The following is a 20,136-nucleotide window of genomic DNA, read 5'->3' on the forward strand; positions in this document are numbered from 1 at the left end:
AATTTTAATAGATTCTGCTAGTTCTAATCGATCATTCTAGTTGTGATAGATTCTTTTTGTCCGAGTCGATTCTTCTAGTTCTAATAGATCCTCTTAATTTTAATAGATTCTGCTAGTTCTAATCGATCATTCTAGTTGTGATAGATTCTTTTTGTCCGAGTCGATTCTTCTAGTTCTAATAGATCCTCTTAATTTTAATAGATTCTGCTAGTTCTAATCGATCATTCTAGTTGTGATAGATTCTTTTTGTTCTAGTCGATTCTTCTAGTTCTAATATATTCTCATAATTTTAATAGATTCTGCTAGTTTTAATCGATCTTTCTAGTTCTGATAGATTCTTTTTGTTCTAGTCGATTCTTCTAGTTCTAATATATTCTCATAATTTTAATAGATTCTGCTAGTTTTAATCGATCTTTCTAGTTCTGATAGATTCTTTTTGTTCTAGTCGATTCTTCTAGTTCTAATAGATCCTCTAAATTTTAATAGATTCTGCTAGTTTTAATCGATCTTTCTAGTTCTGATAGATTCTTTTTGTTCTAGTCGATTCTTCTAGTTCTAATAGATTCTCCCAATTTTAATAGAGTCTGCTAGTTTTAATCGATCCTTCTAGTTCTGATAGATTCTTTTTGTTCTAGTCGATTCTTCTAGTTCTAATAGATCCTCTTAATTTTAATAGATTCTGCTAGTTCTAATCGATCATTCTAGTTGTGATAGATTCTTTTTGTTCTAATCGATTCTCCTAGTTTTAATAGATTCTGCTAGTTCTAATCAATCCTTCTTGTTCTGATAGATTCTTTTTGTTCTAGTCGATTCTTCTAATCGATTTATCTAGATCTAGTTGGTTCTTCAAGTTTTGCTTCTAGCTCCGTTTTTTTAGTTTCACTGAATTAGTTTTAATCTTCTAGCTGCATTGTCTTCCAGTCCCAGTCACCTAATTCTAATCTTTTAGTTAGTCTTCCAGTCCTAGCCTTCTAATTCTAGTCTTCCAATTAAAATAATCCAGCTCTAGTCTTCTAGTTAAACTAATTTAGACCTAGTCATCTAGTTCTAAATTCCTAGTTCTGTTCTTCTAGTTAAAATAATATCCAGTCCTAGTCTTCTAGTTAAAGTAATCTAGATCTAATCATTTAGTTCTAATTTACTAGTTCTGGTCTTATAGTATTCCCAGCCACTTAGTCAGAAAAGCTTGCTAGATTCCAATGTTTCGTATTTTTATCAAATAAAAATTGTCTTCGAGTAAACTATTGCCCGCGCAATTTCAAACAACAAATTTAAATTCTTTAAAAATATGAACAAATCTCAAAGTCGATTTTCTCGAAAACGGAGCCTCGGAGAGAAAATGCTTGGATAGTACGAAAGATCTACAAAAGCGATCGTTAATTCTTATCGCAGCTTTAATAAAAACTCGGGTGTAAGAGATCTAAGAGATAATTGCGAGCAATAAAAAGCCCATTAGGAATTCTAAGAATTGAAATTGTCAAAGTCATAGGAGTTATCCAACAAGTGCGTGGCCTATGGTTCACCGCGGCATCAGCTTATTTTTTATATTCGTTGTTTACGAAGACGTCGGCAAAGATCAATGTGTGCAGGACCTCTTCCGGAGAGGATGACCTTTAGAGATCATCTATCGACGCTGAATGTTGTGCGAGGGAGGGTGTAATTCGAATGTCCTTTAATCAGGACGCAACCGAAGATAACCCGCGTGTCTGATCTCTCGAGGACTTACTTTGAAATCCTGATTTGTAGAACTACACATCTACGTGGAAATTGTGATAACCATATTCATACTGCGGTAACCTTTCTACTGACTATTTTTTTATACCACCTGTACAAATAACTTATTAGTGCAATATAACTAACTAGCTCTTATTGAATCTAAGTACAAACCCGATATATATATATATATATATATATATATATATATATATATATATATATATAACCTAATATTAAATAAATCCTCTAAATTAATTAGAGGATTATTTATTTAGGTTCCTTATTTAGATTATTAGGGTTCCCCTTATTTAGGTTCCTTAAATAATCCTCTAGGATAAGAACATAAATTAAACATTTAAAAATATCTATTATTGAATTCTTTTTGTTATGTTATATTTCTCGCCACAATAAAGACAAAGGTCTGTAATAAGTTCCCAGAAATAAACATTATTTTTAGAAAAACATGCACACCACCTACGTAGCTTGTATTCGAATATGATCGCGACGATGATTATGATCGATGAACACGACGAAAAACCGAACCGAACCGAAAATTTTCCATTTCTTGAATCCTCTATTTTCTTGGCCTCCCCGTTTCCCTTCCCGTTCCGATTTATTCGAGGAACAATGGCTTCTTCAGGATAAGAATAGCTATTCATCCAAGCTAACTTGGTAATCGTTGAACCGAAAACAAATCGGTTCGAGAGCGTGGAGCGCTCAGGCGGATTATCAACAGTCCTAGTTACCATGCTAACCGAGGACTCGAGCTGCCTAAATTGCAGCATCCCCGAGAATCATCGTCAAACTCGATGTAACGAACAGAAACGTTAATTAGAAGCGTTCCTCGCTTCACGCTGCCTCGATTCTCGGCAATCGGGTATCTTGTTCCATGGAAGAAGCGCTGTGCCGTTCGAGGAACTCGTTAATACTATGATCCTCGAGGATCGAGCCGGCTTTCTGTACTGTTGATCGTTCTCGCGTACACCATCGCCCACACCTCATGGTTCCCTATCGTTCAAACTTCCCCCTCTGGACTTCCATTCGATTTTTCCAAGCTGCAAACCACACCCCAAAATTACTCATCGTTGAACATCGAAGTCTACCTTCCTGGATCTTCCATAAAATTTCTCCTGCAAACGATATTGCACAGATTTCCCATCGATGAATTCGCTTCTCCAGATTTCCCATTAAATTTTCCAAGATGCAAACTATACACTACAATTTATCCATCGATGAACGTCGGAATCTACCTTTATAGAATTTCCAAAGAATTTCGCCAAGATGCAAACTACATTACACAGATTTCCCATCGATGAACCTTACAATTTACTTCCCTAGATTTATTATTAAATTTTTCAAGATGCAAACCATACAGTACAATTACCCATCGATGAACGTTGGAATCTACCTTCATAGATTTTCCATACAATTTCGCCAAGATGCAAACCACATTGCACAGATTTCCCACCGATGAACCTTACAATTCGCTTCTCCAGATTTCCCATTAAATTTTCCAAAATGTAAACCATACAGTACAATTACCCATCGATGAACGTCGGAATCTACCTTTATAGATTTTCCATACAATTTCGCCAAGATGCAAAACACAATGCACAGATTTCCCATCGACGAACCTTACAATTCGCTTCTCCAGATTTCCCATTGAATTTTCCAAGGTGTAAACTACACTCCAAAATTACTCATCGATGAACGTCGGAGTCTACCTTTATAAAATTTCTATAAAATTTCTCCAAGACGCAAAACACGTTGCACAGTTTTCCGATCGACGAATCTAACAATTGGCTTTTCCAGATTTCCCATTGAATTTTCCATGACGCAAACCACAATGTGCAGTTTTCCTACGTTAAAATGATCTCCTCCGGACTTCCCATCGAATTTGCGAACCACATTGCACAGGTTTCCCATCGACGAACCTTACAATTCGCTTCTCCAGATTTCCCATTGAATTTTCCAAGCTGCAAACCACATCGTGCAGTTTTCCTACGTTAAAATGATCTCCTCCGGGCTTCCCATTGAATTTGCGAACCACATTGCACAGATTTCCCATCGATGAACCTTACAATTCGCTTCTCCAGATTTCCCATTAAATTTTCCAAAATGCAAACCATACAGTACAATTACCCATCGATGAACGTCGGAATCTACCTTTATAGATTTTCCATACAATTTCGCCAAGATGCAAACCACATTGCACAGATTTCCCATCGATGAACCTTACAATTCGCTTCTCCAGATTTCCCATTGAATTTTCCAAGGTGTAAACTACACTCCAAAATTACTCATCGATGAACGTCGGAGTCTACCTTTATAGAATTTCTATAAAATTTCTCCAAGACGCAAAACACGTTGCACAGTTTTCCGATCGACGAATCTAACAATTGGCTTTTCCAGATTTCCCATTGAATTTTCCATGACGCAAACCACAATGTGCAGTTTTCCTACGTTAAAATTATCTTCTCCGGACTTCCCATTGAATTTGCGAACCACATTGCACAGATTTCCCATCGACGAACCTTACAATTCGCTTCTCCAGATTTCCCATTGAATTTTCCACGATGCAAACCACATTGTGCAGTTTTCCTACGTTAAAATGATCTTCTCCGGACTTCCCATTGAATTTGCGAACCACATTGCACAGATTTCCCATCGACGAACCTTACAATTCGCTTCTCCAGATTTCCCATTGAATTTTCCACGATGCAAACCACATCGTGCAGTTTTTCTACGTTAAAATTATCTTCTTCGGATTTTCCATTGAATTTGCAAACCACATTTCTCAATTTTCCCATCGGTAAACGTTAAAATTATCTATTCCGGATTTTCCAATGAATTTTCCAAGATGCAAACCACATCGTGCAGTTTTCCTACGTTAAAATGATCTCCTCCGGACTTCCCATTGAATTTGTGAACCACATTGCACAGATTTCCCATCGACGAACCTTAAAATTCGCTTCTCCAGATTTCCCATTGAATTTTCCACGATGCAAACCACATCGTGCAGTTTTTCTACGTTAAAATTATCTTCTTCGGATTTTCCATTGAATTTGCAAACCACATTTCTCAATTTTCCCATCGGTAAACGTTAAAATTATCTATTCCGGATTTTCCAATGAATTTTCCAAGATGCGAAGCGCGCCCCATAATTTCCCATCGGTTAATCTTTGCCTCTCTGTGCTTAAAATCTAATTATTCCCAGATGCAAAAATAACTCGGAAATTAGTAGTTCAAGCGATGCTACAATTGGATTGTTTCTAGATGATGATATTACGCCCGAGAATAGCCCGCGACACCATTGTGCCAAGCTCGAGAGCGAAAAGTAGGGTGAAAGTACCCGACGCGACGCTTTTCTGCAAGAGTTCCCGACGAACGCGCCGACGCTAATCGAGCTAAGTTCGTTAGATAAAGCGGAGAGATTGCCGCGACCTTGACATAGCTGCCACAAGCTATCCCGTCGTCGGTGGAATGACTTCGTTCGGCATTAACGTCTCCCACTCCGAGCCAGGCGCAACCCACGCCTGAATTCAGGACCTCTCGGAAATGTTCGTGTCATAGAACATCAAATGCTAATCGCTTACCCTGACTACCCCAGTTTATTTCACCGATCTATGTTACAAATTCGTTTCAACAATTTTATTTACAAATTTCACAAATAGGCTTTGCTTAATTTATTTTATCTACAAATTTCACAAATAAGCTTCGCTTAATTTATTTTGTCTACAAATTTCACGAATAGTCTTCGCTTAATTTATTTTATCTACAAATTTCACGAGTAGGCTTTGCTTAATTTATTTCATCTGCAATTCACGAATTAAGTTTCGCTTAATTTATTTTATCTACAAATTTCACAAATAGGCTTCGCTTGATTTATTTTGTCTACAAATTTCACGAATAGGCTTTGCTTAATTTATTTCATCTGCAATTCACGAATTAAGCTTCGCATAATTTATTTTATCTACAAATTTCACAAATAGGCTTCGCTTAATTTATTTTGTCTACAAATTTCACGAATAGTCTTCGCTTAATTTATTTTATCTACAAATTTCACAAATAGGCTACGCTTGAATTATTTTGTCTACAGATTTCACGAATAGTCTTCGCTTAATTTATTTTATCTTCAAATTTCACAAATAGGCTTGGCTTAATTTATTTTGTCTACAAATTTCACGGATAAGCTTTGCTTAATTTATTTTATCTACAAATTTCACGAATAGTCTTCGCTTAATTTATTTTATCTTCAAATTTCACAAATAGGCTTGGCTTAATTTATTTTGTCTACAAATTTCACGGATAAGCTTTGCTTAATTTATTTTATCTACAAATTTCACGAATAGTCTTCGCTTAATTTATTTTATCTACAAATTTCACGAATAGGCTTTGCTTAATTTATTTCATCTGCAATTCACGAATTAAGCTTCGCTTAATTTATTTTATCTACAAATTTCACAAATAGGCTTCGCTTAATTTATTTTGTCTACAAATTTCACGAATAGGCTTTGCTTAATTTATTTCATCTGCAATTCACGAATTAAGCTTCGCTTAATTTATTTTATCTACAAATTTCACAAATAGGCTTCGCTTAATTTATTTTGTCTACAAATTTCACGAATAGTCTTCGCTTAATTTATTTTATCTACAAATTTCACGAATAGGCTTTGCTTAATTTATTTCATCTGCAATTCACGAATTAAGCTTCGCTTAATTTATTTTATCTACAAATTTCACAAATAGGCTTCGCTTAATTTATTTTGTCTACAAATTTCACGAATAGTCTTCGCTTAATTTATTTTATCTACAAATTTCACAAATAGGCTACGCTTGAATTATTTTGTCTACAGATTTCACGAATAGTCTTCGCTTAATTTATTTTATCTTCAAATTTCACAAATAGGCTTGGCTTAATTTATTTTGTCTACAAATTTCACGGATAAGCTTTGCTTAATTTATTTTATCTACAAATTTCACGAATAGTCTTCGCTTAATTTATTTTATCTTCAAATTTCACAAATAGGCTTGGCTTAATTTATTTTGTCTACAAATTTCACGGATAAGCTTTGCTTAATTTATTTTATCTACAAATTTCACGAATAGTCTTCGCTTAATTTATTTTATCTACAAATTTCACGAATAGGCTTTGCTTAATTTATTTCATCTGCAATTCACGAATTAAGCTTCGCTTAATTTATTTTATCTACAAATTTCACAAATAGGCTTCGCTTAATTTATTTTGTCTACAAATTTCACGAATAGGCTTTGCTTAATTTATTTCATCTGCAATTCACGAATTAAGCTTCGCTTAATTTATTTTATCTACAAATTTCACAAATAGGCTTCGCTTAATTTATTTTGTCTACAAATTTCACGAATAGTCTTCGCTTAATTTATTTTATCTACAAATTTCACGAATAGGCTTTGCTTAATTTATTTCATCTGCAATTCACGAATTAAGCTTCGCTTAATTTATTTTATCTACAAATTTCACAAATAGGCTTCGCTTAATTTATTTTGTCTACAAATTTCACGAATAGTCTTCGCTTAATTTATTTTATCTACAAATTTCACGAATAGGCTTTGCTTAATTTATTTCATCTGCAATTCACGAATTAAGCTTCGCTTAATTTATTTTATCTACAAATTTCACAAATAGGCTTCGCTTAATTTATTTTGTCTACAAATTTCACGAATAGTCTTCGCTTAATTTATTTTATCTACAAATTTCACGAATAGGCTTTGCTTAATTTATTTCATCTGCAATTCACGAATTAAGCTTCGCTTAATTTATTTTATCTACAAATTTCACAAATAGGCTTCGCTTAATTTATTTTGTCTACAAATTTCACGAATAGTCTTCGCTTAATTTATTTTATCTACAAATTTCACGAATAGGCTTTGCTTAATTTATTTCATCTGCAATTCACGAATTAAGCTTCGCTTAATTTATTTTATCTACAAATTTCACAAATAGGCTTCGCTTAATTTATTTTGTCTACAAATTTCACGAATAGTCTTCGCTTAATTTATTTTATCTACAAATTTCACGAATAGGCTTTGCTTAATTTATTTCATCTGCAATTCACGAATTAAGCTTCGTTTAATTTATTTTATCTACAAATTTCACAAATAGGCTTCACTTGATTTATTTTGTCTACAAATTTCACGAATAGTCTTCGCTTAATTTATTTTATCTACAAATTTCACGAATAGCCTTCGCTTAATTTATTTTATCTGCAAATTTCACGAATAGCCTTCGCTTAATTTATTTTACCTACATTCGTAAATACTACTTTCAGAAATATGTTATGCTTCGCATAATTTAATTGATCTAGTATCTCTTCAACAGACTTTACCTAATGCAGTTTGCTTGCTTGATTCACAACAGACTTAGCCTAATTTACTTTATCTACTGGCTTCGCTCACTTCATTTGAGGAAGATAGCTAAAATTTAAATCGCAACTAGCATGACCGTGCATGACCATCAGATCTGAGTAATGTTTATAGAGGAAAAAAAAGTTGAAATACTATTTTAAATAATAGATTCTTCAGAATTCAAATAAAATAGTATAAAATAAGAAAATTTCAGTAGATAAATTTTTGATTTTGATAATCCACAGCATGAAAAGCCTTCGGAAGTATTTTTTTTTATTGAAGAATAAAATACTTTATTTTAAAGTTAAATGCATTCTTTCGAACAAATAACAAATTAACAAGATATCTATTTACTATTTGCCGTTTCAAATAATATCTTAATATTATTCTATAGTATACTATAGTAATATAGTATAATATAATATTATTATATTATATTATTATATTACTTATACTATACTAATATATATATATTATATATTGTATAATATTAGTATAGTATAAGTAATATAATAATATAATATAATATAATATTATTATATTATATATTACTTATACTATATTACTAATATTATTATAGTATAATACTATACTAAACCAGTAACAGCACATATATCATTCGTTTAATCACGCGCACCTTTAATTAATCATGTACCATTCGCTGAATCGTAATTGAATCGGTGAAATAAGTTGGATTGTTAGAATAAATTGTTAAACGATCTCGGACGTCCCGGAGCTATTTTCGGCGACACCTCAGCTTTCCTTCCGCTGGAGGATGTTGTCGCTTCGGGGAACGTTCGCGGATTAATTGTTGATTAACCTCGACGAAACTTTCACGGCGACTTATGCGCCCGGGATAGGACTTGTCGAAGCGTCCATTAAAATGTCGCGGGCAATGTCTTTCGAATACTGTTGCACGGGTGACGGAGAACACGGAGCAGCGCAATTATCGCCGTTTTCAACGGAACATCCTTCTCCGCGTTTACGTTCGCGGAGAAAGCGCGAGTACGATACGAGACGTGTCGAGCCTTTAATTGTTTCGTCAAGCCCGAAAAGTGAAACGCTGCTTTTATCCGCGGCTATTCACGATCGACGATTTTACTTTTACCGCTTCCGATGGCTTCTCTCTCTCTCTCTCTCTCTCTCTCTCTCTCTCTCCTTCTTGTACCTCGTTTTGCATTAAATTTTTCAGCATCCCGCAGAGATACTTTCTTTCCCTGTTCAATTTTTCATCCGTTCTCAGACCTTGCTGCTTCGCGGACGCCAGTTTCTTCTACCGGCTTTAATTCACCTGCCAATAAAATTCCTGTCTCGTAACAGTCCTTTTAGCATAGGTATAGTTTATGCAACCGATTGCTAGGTATTACCGGACTGTGAATCTTCATGCGGAATCAAAATCCATCCGAAGCGATTTCGTTGACCGTATCACATCCTCCAAAAATCTCAGAACGTCGAAGCAGTTTAATTGACACATCGACCGCCATGCCATCTCAATTTAACCATCTCAAAACTTTCGTAGGATTAAGGTATTTCACTCGATGCAATTCGAATTGGCAAGTTTCCTGCAGCATCAGTTATTCGTTCAACATTCTTGCGTTCTGCGAATCTTGATAGAATAAAGAACATATACTAGATTCGCGTGCGAATTACAGTAATGTCTCTCTAATTGACGCTCCGATCGTCCACAAAAATGGTCAATTTGGGAAGAGGAAATATGATTATTCGATCCTTGCGGTTCATTATTATAGTCACGAGTTGTCAACAACTATAAAAAGGCAACAACTACTACAACAAGGACTATTTAATTCAACTATTTCATTTTCGACTATTTAATTCAATATTTAATTCAACTACTACAACAAGGCAACAACAACTACAAATTGCCAACAACTACTGCAAGGCTTGAATAATCGTATCCCCTCTTCCTAAATTGTCCATTTTTGTGGGCAATCTGAGGGTCAATAAGAGAAACATTACTATAACTTTCAAATCTGAGCAAATGATTCCGTCGCCCAAATACAGCGTGTGCTTAACACGTTCCGTGCCACGTGTACCATCGATGGTACACGCTTGCATGTTTACTTAGTGAACTGAACAAATTGTTTACAAGAAATTTAGAACCGAAGAATCAATTTCCACCGCAAGAATGGGCGTTGATAAGTTTTTGTTACGTTGTTATGTGTACGAGAATTAATAATTGCACGTAATACATCAAGTTTTAGTAAAATATCAAAATGTGAAGATTCGAGTAAAAAAAGCTCGGAAAAAAAATGAACATTTTCTCCATACACATTTCTTTTAATTTTCTTTTAAGCAAATCGATGCATCTTTGTATTTCCTTCGACAAATTATTAAGGCGTTTTGGTCGAGAATTAATTGACTTAAAAGCAATGATTTTTATCCCGGTTGCTCATACAAGCGCCGCATTGTGCAACGTGCAACAACACCGCCAGCGAAGCTTGCAGTCTTCCCAGCGTTCTCGATTGCAGAGAATTGTTAAAAAAGACGGAGATCGTTGTTTCGTTTGTCGCTTGGATCGTTCGCAGGAACGAATCTTGCGATTGCTCGCCGAAGTTGATGGGGACGGAAGAGCTGAAAAATTGTTGAATCGAGGGACACGTGACGCGTTTTTCCGTCGATCGGCCGCATGATTGCACGCTTCCGGTACCGTCGGACAATTAGTGCCGCGCGCAACCACCACCTATGCCTATAACGAGGCATCGAGACATCGATGCATCGATTCTCTCATCGCCGGCGTATCCAGCGACGATGGCCCGATACCGAGGCCTCGTCCGCTGCCTTTTGTCGTGTCCTCGAGAATAATGCACCCGTTATATTGCGTTTTTTTCCCCTCTCCGGCGTCCTTTGTCTCGCCGACGAAAAATTATGTGGGACAGATCGATACGCCGTCGATTTGCCCGCTTATCCGCTTAACCTTTTTGCCTGCCATTTTTAACACCCCACCTTTTAGCGAAAAATATTCTTCCTCATTTAAAGCAGGATAGGTCGAGAAATAGTCCTAAAAAAGGTACCTAACATGGAGCGCTCTTCAAGCGATAGGAGATTATTATCTTGGATATTTATATTTCTGTTCGACAGATTAATGTTTCTAGATAACGTAATGAACTTCGAAATATTTATTCAATATGACTAAAAGATAGTGAAGTATGTGCACGTGTGGTTAGTATGGATCACAATTTTCATGCCATGTCCCCGTGTTCCTTATGCAATGTTCCTAATTTGGAACGGCTATTTGAAATGCTCGTTTTTCATTTCGACGACCTTTTCAAAATTTAACTGTGTCTGGAAGTGCTCAGTGCCATCAATATGAACCCTTTCGAGCCAAAAAAATTGTTTAAATGTTATTCGAACACCTATAAATAATCGTTGTAAATTTGACTGCAATAAGTGTCATAGTTTCTCCACAAAAAAATGCCAAAGACAATTTACACTAGAATTTACCTATTTAAAAGATTTATTTCTCCTTATCGTCTTTTTGAATTCAGCGAACTCATTCTCCCCGGTAATATATTAAAACAGATAACTGCCATGCAATCGCCCAACAAACGTTACCGCTGCTATCTCTGATATACACAAAAATCACTGGATCCCGAGTATTAAAATGAGTAGCTTTTCCGAGAACGCGGAAGTTGTTGATCTCGTTGAGAGATAAGTTCGTTCATTTCGCGAAATGAAGATAACAATTGTGCGACAGCAGGGAGCGCTATTGCTAATTCAAATCAAATATTATGCATTCATTGTTAGTCAGCTGTTGACATTACCTTCGAGCATTCTGCGCTTCCCGAGGAACGAACGTATAACTCGAACAAACGGTACAGTTTCGATCGTGGTACTCTACGACTCCCAATGAATCTCAGCTTTCGAGAGTTGAATTTTCGCACAAAGAACTTTGGAAAGCTTGAATTTTCGCGTAATGAAGTTCAAAAAGCTTGAATTCTCGCGCAAAGAACTTTGGAAAGCTTGATTTTTCGAGCAAAGAAATTTGGGAAGCTTGAACTTTTGCACAACGAAATTTGGGAAGCTCAAATTTTCGCACAAAGAACTTTGGAAAGCTTGAATTTTCGCGTAATGAAGTTGAAAAAGCTCGAATTCTCGCGCAAAGAACTTTGAAAAGCTTGAATTTTCGCGCAAAGAAATTTGGAAAGCTTGGATTTTCGCACAAAGAAATTTGGAAAGCTCAAATTTTCGCACAAAGAACTTTGCAAAGCTTGAATTTTCGCGCAAAGAACTTCAAAATGCTTGGATTCTCGCGCGAAGACCTTTAAAAAGCTTGACTTCTCACGCGAAGACCTTCAAAAAGCTTGAATTCTCGCGCGAAGACCTTCAAAAAGCTTGAATTTCCGCGCGAAGAACTTCAAAATGCTTGAATTCTCGCGCGAAGACCTTTAAAAAGCTTGACTTCTCACGCGAAGACCTTCAAAATGCTTGAATTCTCGCGCGAAGACCTTCAAAAAGCTTGAATTTCCGCGCAAAGAACTTCGAAAAGCTTGAATTTTCACGCAAAGAACTTCGAAAAGCTTGAATTTTCACGCAAAGAACTTTGAAAAGCTCGAATTTTCGCTCAAAGAACTTTGGGAAGCTTGAATTATCATGCAAAGAAATTCGAAAAGCTTGAATTATCGCGCAAAGAACTTCGTAAAGCTTGAATTTTCACGCAAAGAACTTCGAAAAGCTTGAATTCTCGCTCAAAAAACTTCGAAAAGCTCGAATTCTCGCGCAAAGAGCTGTTGAATTCTGGAAGACTCGAAAGTCTGAATTGTCGGACAAAGAACGATCGAAAGTTTGAATTCCCGCAACGAACGTCCGAATTCTCGGACAAAGAGTTGCGTGTTACGAGGCGCATGGTGGCGAGCGCGTTAAAACGTTAAAACGACTAAAGATAGGAACGCTGGGAGCGCTATTGAAGCGAGCCCGGTATCCGCCTCGAGAGCACTGAATAAAATTGAACCGGACCGTGACTGTGCCACAATCGTAACGGCGCCGCGCGAATAAAGCCTCGTTGTTTGCAAAACTGCGATAAAATCGAAAAGCAATGCCGCTTACCTTAAATAGGAACCGACATGATAGATACGGTTCGTGTTGCCGTGCCCCGAATATCTGCAAACAGAACGGACGAAGATTAATAGACGCACAATAAAGGACAAACCAAGCATTGTTCGATTCTAACCGGTTCGTAGAATGTCCTGGAAACTATGAAATTTTCGTAGCAGGTGCTCGAAAATTCCATTTGAAACGCGATCAAATTGATCACCGCGGTATCGCAAACTTTCCCACGCGGAGCAATATTTCCACGCTGGTCTCTACGAGCGCTATCAAAATTTGCTGTATTAAACGCAATACGATTCGCTATCAAATTCATCTCGCTACCGGTAATATTTATTTCCATTTATTTACAACATTTATATTATATATATATATATATATAATTATATATATTATTTATAGGAAATAGAAAGCAGTATTATTGGGTTGGCAACTAAGTAATTGCCGATTTCACAGTTATAGATGTCTCTCACTCCCATTTTTATGATATCCGTAAATGTTATATTATAAAATTATTATTATTATTATTATTATTATGTTATTTTTTATTATCCGTGAATGTTAGCAACCGGACAAATTGAATGCAGCGGTCAAGGAAAAGCGACCAGAATTGGTCGATCGTAAAGGTGTCATTTTCCAGCAGGACAATGCTAGGCCGCACACGTCTTTGTCCACTCGACAAAAATTGATGGATATTGGTTGGGAATTGATGTTACACCCACCATAAGCCCTGATCTCGCGCCATCGGGTTACCACTTATTTCGATCCCTGGACAACTCCCTTCGTGGTAAAACTTTTAACGATGATGACGCTGTAAAATCTCACTTAACTCAGTTTTTGGCCGAGAAGGATCAGACTTTCTACGAGCGTGGAATTTTCAAGTTGTCAGAGAGATGGCAAAAGGTCATCGAACAAAATGGAAAATACATTACAGATTAAACTTCGTTCCAAGTAAAAAAAATTTTTTATTTCGTTGAACAAATCGACAATTACTTAGTTGCCAACCCAATAGATACAACAATATAGAAAGCAGTCCATGCGAAATAATAATGCAAGGACTGCAGGGTACAGGAGGTTAACAAACATTTGTTTCTTTTCTCAATAATTTTAATGCAACAGTATCGTCAAATTCTTTAACTGATTTTCGCTGCTTCGAATTTAATCAACTAACCACTGAAAACGATAGAAAAATTACAGAACAAGGAAATGCAACGCCGAGAGACACAAAATAATTGCTGTTATCCCAATTTCATGGGGCGAGCTATTAAATGTAAAAACGGGAGGTCAGAAGAAAAGCGAACAAGGTCGCTAAAACGATTTGCCGTATCGAACAGTTGGTTGATGCAATTATTAGAGCCGTGGAGCGCCCGATGGGATTCAACGGATGGAAAAACGGCCGTTTCCCGAGTGCGCCAATCCGCGGTGCAATTCCCCAGAAATTCTCTGCAATCGCTGTGAAAATACCGTGGACGATATCGCTCCGTAATTCGTGCGAACGCAAGATAAGCTCGAAGATGCTTCTCGGATTAGGCGAGATCGCAACGCGAGGGAAAACGCTGCGCTCGTTTGTCGGGCGACGTCCAAACAACGAGTCTCTTGGTAGCTGGCAACAAATCTGTGGCCGGCCGTAAAAACCGTCCCGCTAAAATATCGCGTTCCCCGGGACGATAATTCGCGGTCGATTTTTCAGTTCGCGCGGAACCGTCGAATATTTATAGCGCTCGCGGGCGCCCGGAGCTGCGCGGGCAGAGCACGCGAGAGCAGCTCGGGTGGAGACGGGGTGCTTCGTTTTTTCCTCTGGACGGATTTTTTTCCCCGGTAATCCAACATCCCAGAATTAACCGGATCAGCGACGTAGGCTCGCGCGCGCGTTGCTGCGCTTCCCGTTCGCCTGCGTCCGCGGCTGCATCCGAGCCGTTCGTTCGTTCACTCTTTATAAATAGACGGCTGAAATACTGTCGCGTCCGGGCGTGGCGGCGCCGCGGGATCCACGGGGATGGATCCTAGACGCGGAATAGATCACTCGTCGCGATCCATTCATTAGGAGCAGAGCTGCTCGCGGAGCGACTCGACGAGCCAGGCGTTTTCCAGCGACCGAGCTTCTTTTCAGGGAAATCGCTTCCTCGAAGCGGCGCCCGGAGAACCGCGCTCTCCGCTCAGCCCTACGATCTCGTCTTCGCGGAACGCCGAAAGAGAAAATTATTGCGACGTTCCCCGAGTGTCGATCGCTCTAGCCGACACGCTGAGCAAACGCTGAAAGAATTTTTCTAAGCGGACGTGCCTGAACGGGACGTGTCAGGAAGTCGGCAGTTGCAGTTGCCAGCGTCGATTACGCGAACGTTGCGCAGCCTTTTTCTTTGGATTCGGTGACTCGTCTCGTTAGGCGGACTCTCGTAGACTGCACAGTTCCCTCGGGGCGTTGCTAAATAAATTGCTGTATATCATTTTTTATCGAATATGCAATCAGCGTCCGTGATATTGTACGTGGAGCTGTGCTATACGAAAATCTTGTTGAACGTGACGCTTTTATATTTTCTTTATAACTGTTAATATTTTGTCATTCGTTATTTAACCCTTTGCGCTCGAGTGGTGACTCCGAGGCACCGCTAAAAAATGTTTATATCACATGCCAAAATAATTCTTACTTCAAGAAAATTTAGATTTGGAAAATTGTTAAATGTATGACTGTTGTGTAAGTCACAAGACTCAATTTCACATGCATAAAATGCGCTCTGTCATATAAAATAGAGACAGCGTAGGTCAGAAAAATCATTGTTGATTTACAGTTAAAATGGCTTCGAGTGCAAAGGGTTTTTATTCGTTGCTTCCCCTGTCGCCGTTCTGTCAATTTTTCAACAGAATATTTACGTTGTTAACCATTTGAAGACAAATGACGACACAGCGACGCCATCGGGTCTGTGTGTCTTATTTAAAAAGTTGCGAACACATAATTCGATTATGTACTCACGCGTCGGAAAGTATGTTATCTTTTCGCAGGGAATAACTTTTCTTTAAAATTGTTCCAAATGACTCGAATCTTTTTAAGATATGAAATCGATTAGTTTCCTAGAAAATGAGTACATAATTTTTTAGATTGCAATTGGTTGGAACGATGAAACGGTGAAAAAATCTCGTCCCTTCAACTTTCTCACCTATGAAATCCAGCAAGCATTCAAGCCGAAATTGGAATAAAATGTCTGCACTAAAAATCCAGCCATTTAACGACTTAATCGCGAACAATGAACTTTATCACCTTTTGTCTATAACAAAAACTTAAATAATTAAAGATCAAGAAATATTCGTCATTTTTCATTTACTTTCTATTCATAAATCGTTCATAAACGATCCACAGTAAAGTCTCCCTAATTGTTGCCCAAATTGTGCAGAAAAATAGACAATTTGGGAAGAGGAGATACGATTAATCGAGGCTTGCGGCTCGTTTCTATGATTGTCGACGATCGGCAACTATAAAAACTAACTGCAACGCTTGAATAACCGTATCTCCTCTTCCGAAATTGAAAATCCATTTTTGTGCACAATCCGAGCGTCAGTAAGGGAGACATTACTATATGCAATTCCCTGAGATATATATTCTTAGCACTTTTCAAAAATCCTCGTCCGCAAATAACTAAATTCGTCTGCGTCCAATAAATTACTAAAAATTAGTATCGAATGTGCCGAAAAATGCTGAACCAGAAATTAAGCTCAGCGTCGCTTAAAAAGAAAGCGATCATACAAAATATGAATGTTACAAATTTTTTTTTTTTTTTTTTTATTAGTAGAAATCAGCAATCAGAATACAAATTCTATGGGCCGATGTGATCGCTGGGGACTTGATGTGTTAATAGCATGATGAGGGCTTTCCCAATGAAAAGTCCTCCTGAACCTCATTTAACCCTAGAAAGATAACCATATGACAACGTACGTAAAAGATAACCATACGCTTCAGAGGCGCATGCTTTTCTAAGGCGTCAATTTTATACTAACAATGGATATTTATTTAAGTTGATCTAGTCATTTTAAAGGTTTGGCATTATCGTAAAAATAAAATGCATTTATATTATATTTTTTTATATTTTAAGTAATTTTAAACTTAAATCACTAGACCTCTATGAAAAATTAACAAAAATCAACAGTCTTCGCAGGCGCCTCTGCGACGTAGGTTATCTTTCTCGGGTTAAGGTCGATTGGCCATCTTCTTTTTAGTCTCCTGCTGTATTGTTGTTGTATGAGTGGCATAATTAGTGGATTTGTGTGTTCGCTTAATTTAGTGAAGTGCTTCCTACTTCTTTCATGGATGGTGTCAATGACGAAGGGAATACCAAGATCATTATGAATTGTTTCATTGGTAACGTACCAAGGGGCGTTAATAATTGTGCGAAGTGCCTTGGATTGTGTTCTTTGGACGATGGCTATGTTGGTTTTGCTGGCACTTCCCCAGAGTTCTAGTCCGTAGGTCCATATCGGTATGATGATAGCTTTGTAAAGTAAAATGTTGTTTTCTAGTGAAAGTTTTGATTTGTATCCAAGAAGCCAGTGCATGTTTTTGAGTTTGAGGTTTACTTGTTTTCTTATATTTGTAATGTGCTTTTTCCAGGTTAATTTGTTGTCTAGGTGAAGGCCCAAGTATCGCACCGTTGTAGCTTCGGGAATAGGAATTTTGTTGAATAATATGGGGGGGCAAAGACCCTTTTTGAGAGTGAAAGTTATACGACTGGATTTGGCTTCATTGATTTTAATTTTCCATTTGGAGGTCCAGTCTTGTATAATGTTTAGACGATTTTGTAGATAGGCCGATGCGATGACGGGATCTTCATGGCTGGCAAATATCGCAGTGAATGTTACAAATCGAAAGAAACGCGTCGGTTTCGAAGATTGCGAGTAACGTCGAGTGCAAAGCGATAACAGATCCCCTTCGAGGAGCCACTTAGCACGGGCTCGGGCCGATGTTTGTCTGTTGAAATAATTTTGGAACAGCCTGTAGGAAGTCTAGACGAGCCTAATGCTTCAGTCTTCCCGGCGAAGTTACGGGGAAAGGTGACGCATGCATCAGCCCGGAAGTGACGGCGGTGAAGAGGCTCGTGCATTTCTCTTTGCCGAAGGGAGCCCACCGGCTTATTTAAGAAACGTCTGCTCCGAAACGAGTAGCATCGGCCGTATTTTCGTCCCGCGGCACGGAGACCTGCGTGGAAAATAAGCTGCGCGCCTCGCCGTTCTTCAAAGGACCCTTTGATTGGATCGAGTGACTACCGTCCAATCTTCCCGGTTCTTTTCCTCTTCTAGCCATCGCTGCACCCACTTTCCACCTCGTTTCGAGGACCCAACTGAATCGACCGGGTATCTATCCACGGGAAATCATCGTCCCGGGGGGCCGAGTTTTCCATTCGAAAGTCTTCGTCGCGTCATCGTCGACCACGGCCGAGGAATCATCGTCTGCCTCTTCCTACAAGCTGTAGAAGCTGTTCAATTTACCTGCATATATTCGTTGAACATCATCGTCGATAAAACTGCGCGACTCTCTAGATTCTGGAGAGTAATTCCTGCTAAGCCGGTAGCGGCTGATCAATAAACCGCGGATGTTTATTCGAAATAAAAAGTTGTGCGAGTCGATTCCGAGGGACCAAAGTGAAATGAAACTGGATTTTCTCTTTTAATAATTTTGCTGGGTCAATAATAGCACGACGATGTCCTCGAATTCTTTCTATTAGTCCATTGTTCGCGATTAAGTCGTTAAATGGATGGTTTTTTAGTGCAGATATTTTATTCCAATTTCATCTTGAATGCTTGCTGGACTTCATAGAACTCTTTTTGATAATCTTTCATTTATTATATACAGTACAATATATCTTACTTTTTGTATTATATTATTATATATGTTCATGTTTTTATTGCACTCGTGTGACGGCTACACAAAATCTTGTTTTTTACTTACACTTATCTTTACTTACTTATCTTTCTTTTTATACTTCCCTCTTTTGTAACGAAAGGTTGCGAATGTTAATACAATAATTTATTAATTGCGAATACAATTACTATTATAGAATTTTCATTGCAGTAAATAAATTGTGCGGATTTAACTATGCTGAATATTTATGCGAATCAATTACGCTGAACTGTTTTTGCACACTTTCACAGTTCAAATGTAACACTTTACGACCATAACGATCCTACGATGATTCTCTGTACAACTTTTCTACAATGTACAATTTTTAATATCTTTGGTACACCAAAGGATCCAGAAATCGTACACGTAAACAAATTAAATTGACCGAGCTGGTATCGCTGCACGACAACGCAGACTTTCAAAATAGAAGCCCGACTGTCCGGAGCTATTCAAGGAAACACAAACATACGGATGACGGAACAGTTGCTCTATTAACCCGAGAAAGATAACCTACGTCGCAGAGGCGCCTGCGAAGACTGTTGATTTTTGTTAATTTTTCATAGAGGTCTAGTGATTTAAGTTTAAAATTTTATTACGAATATTTACTTATGCATTCGACATTGACATGTACTGCATACATAATGAACGAAAAACGCAAGAAAAATCAAATACTTATGAAAGTTAAACATTCAAATCGAAGCTGTAGAGTGGTATTCTGCGAAGCAAGGAACGATACATAATGGTACATTGCATGTCGAACACCAATATCGCGAATTATTCATATAATTATTCATATGTTTTATTCTGGTCTGACCTCAAAATATTCTAAACATCTTGAAATTTCAGTATATGTTTTTGTTTTCACAAAAATTACAATTTAAACAGCCAGTGGTCACTACTTTTTACGCACGACAAATATACTCGTCGTAACACAAAATACTGCCACTTTTCCATGACGAGTATACTCGTCGAACACAGCTAACTGGTTAAATTGTGGTTATTAGTTTCAACCTGAAGTTTACAATGATTTAAAACAAAATGACAGGAATTCTTAATTGTACTTTCACTGTATTATATTTAAAAGTCGC

General features: G+C 37.5%; 1 protein-coding gene across 1 annotated transcript in view; it reads right to left on the reverse strand.

The window, feature by feature from the left end:
* The window catches only part of LOC117229530 (uncharacterized), a 205,486-nt gene that overhangs the window by 85,699 nt on the left and 99,651 nt on the right, over positions 1-20,136 (reverse strand). Inside the window, exon 2 of the mRNA XM_076520118.1 lies at positions 13,165-13,218. The gene's annotated coding sequence lies outside the window, so the exon portion shown is untranslated. The remainder of the gene's footprint in view (positions 1-13,164; positions 13,219-20,136) is intronic.

The sequence above is a fragment of the Megalopta genalis genome, chromosome 3, assembly GCF_051020955.1.
Source record: "Megalopta genalis isolate 19385.01 chromosome 3, iyMegGena1_principal, whole genome shotgun sequence".
Classification (NCBI taxonomy): domain Eukaryota; kingdom Metazoa; phylum Arthropoda; class Insecta; order Hymenoptera; family Halictidae; genus Megalopta; species Megalopta genalis.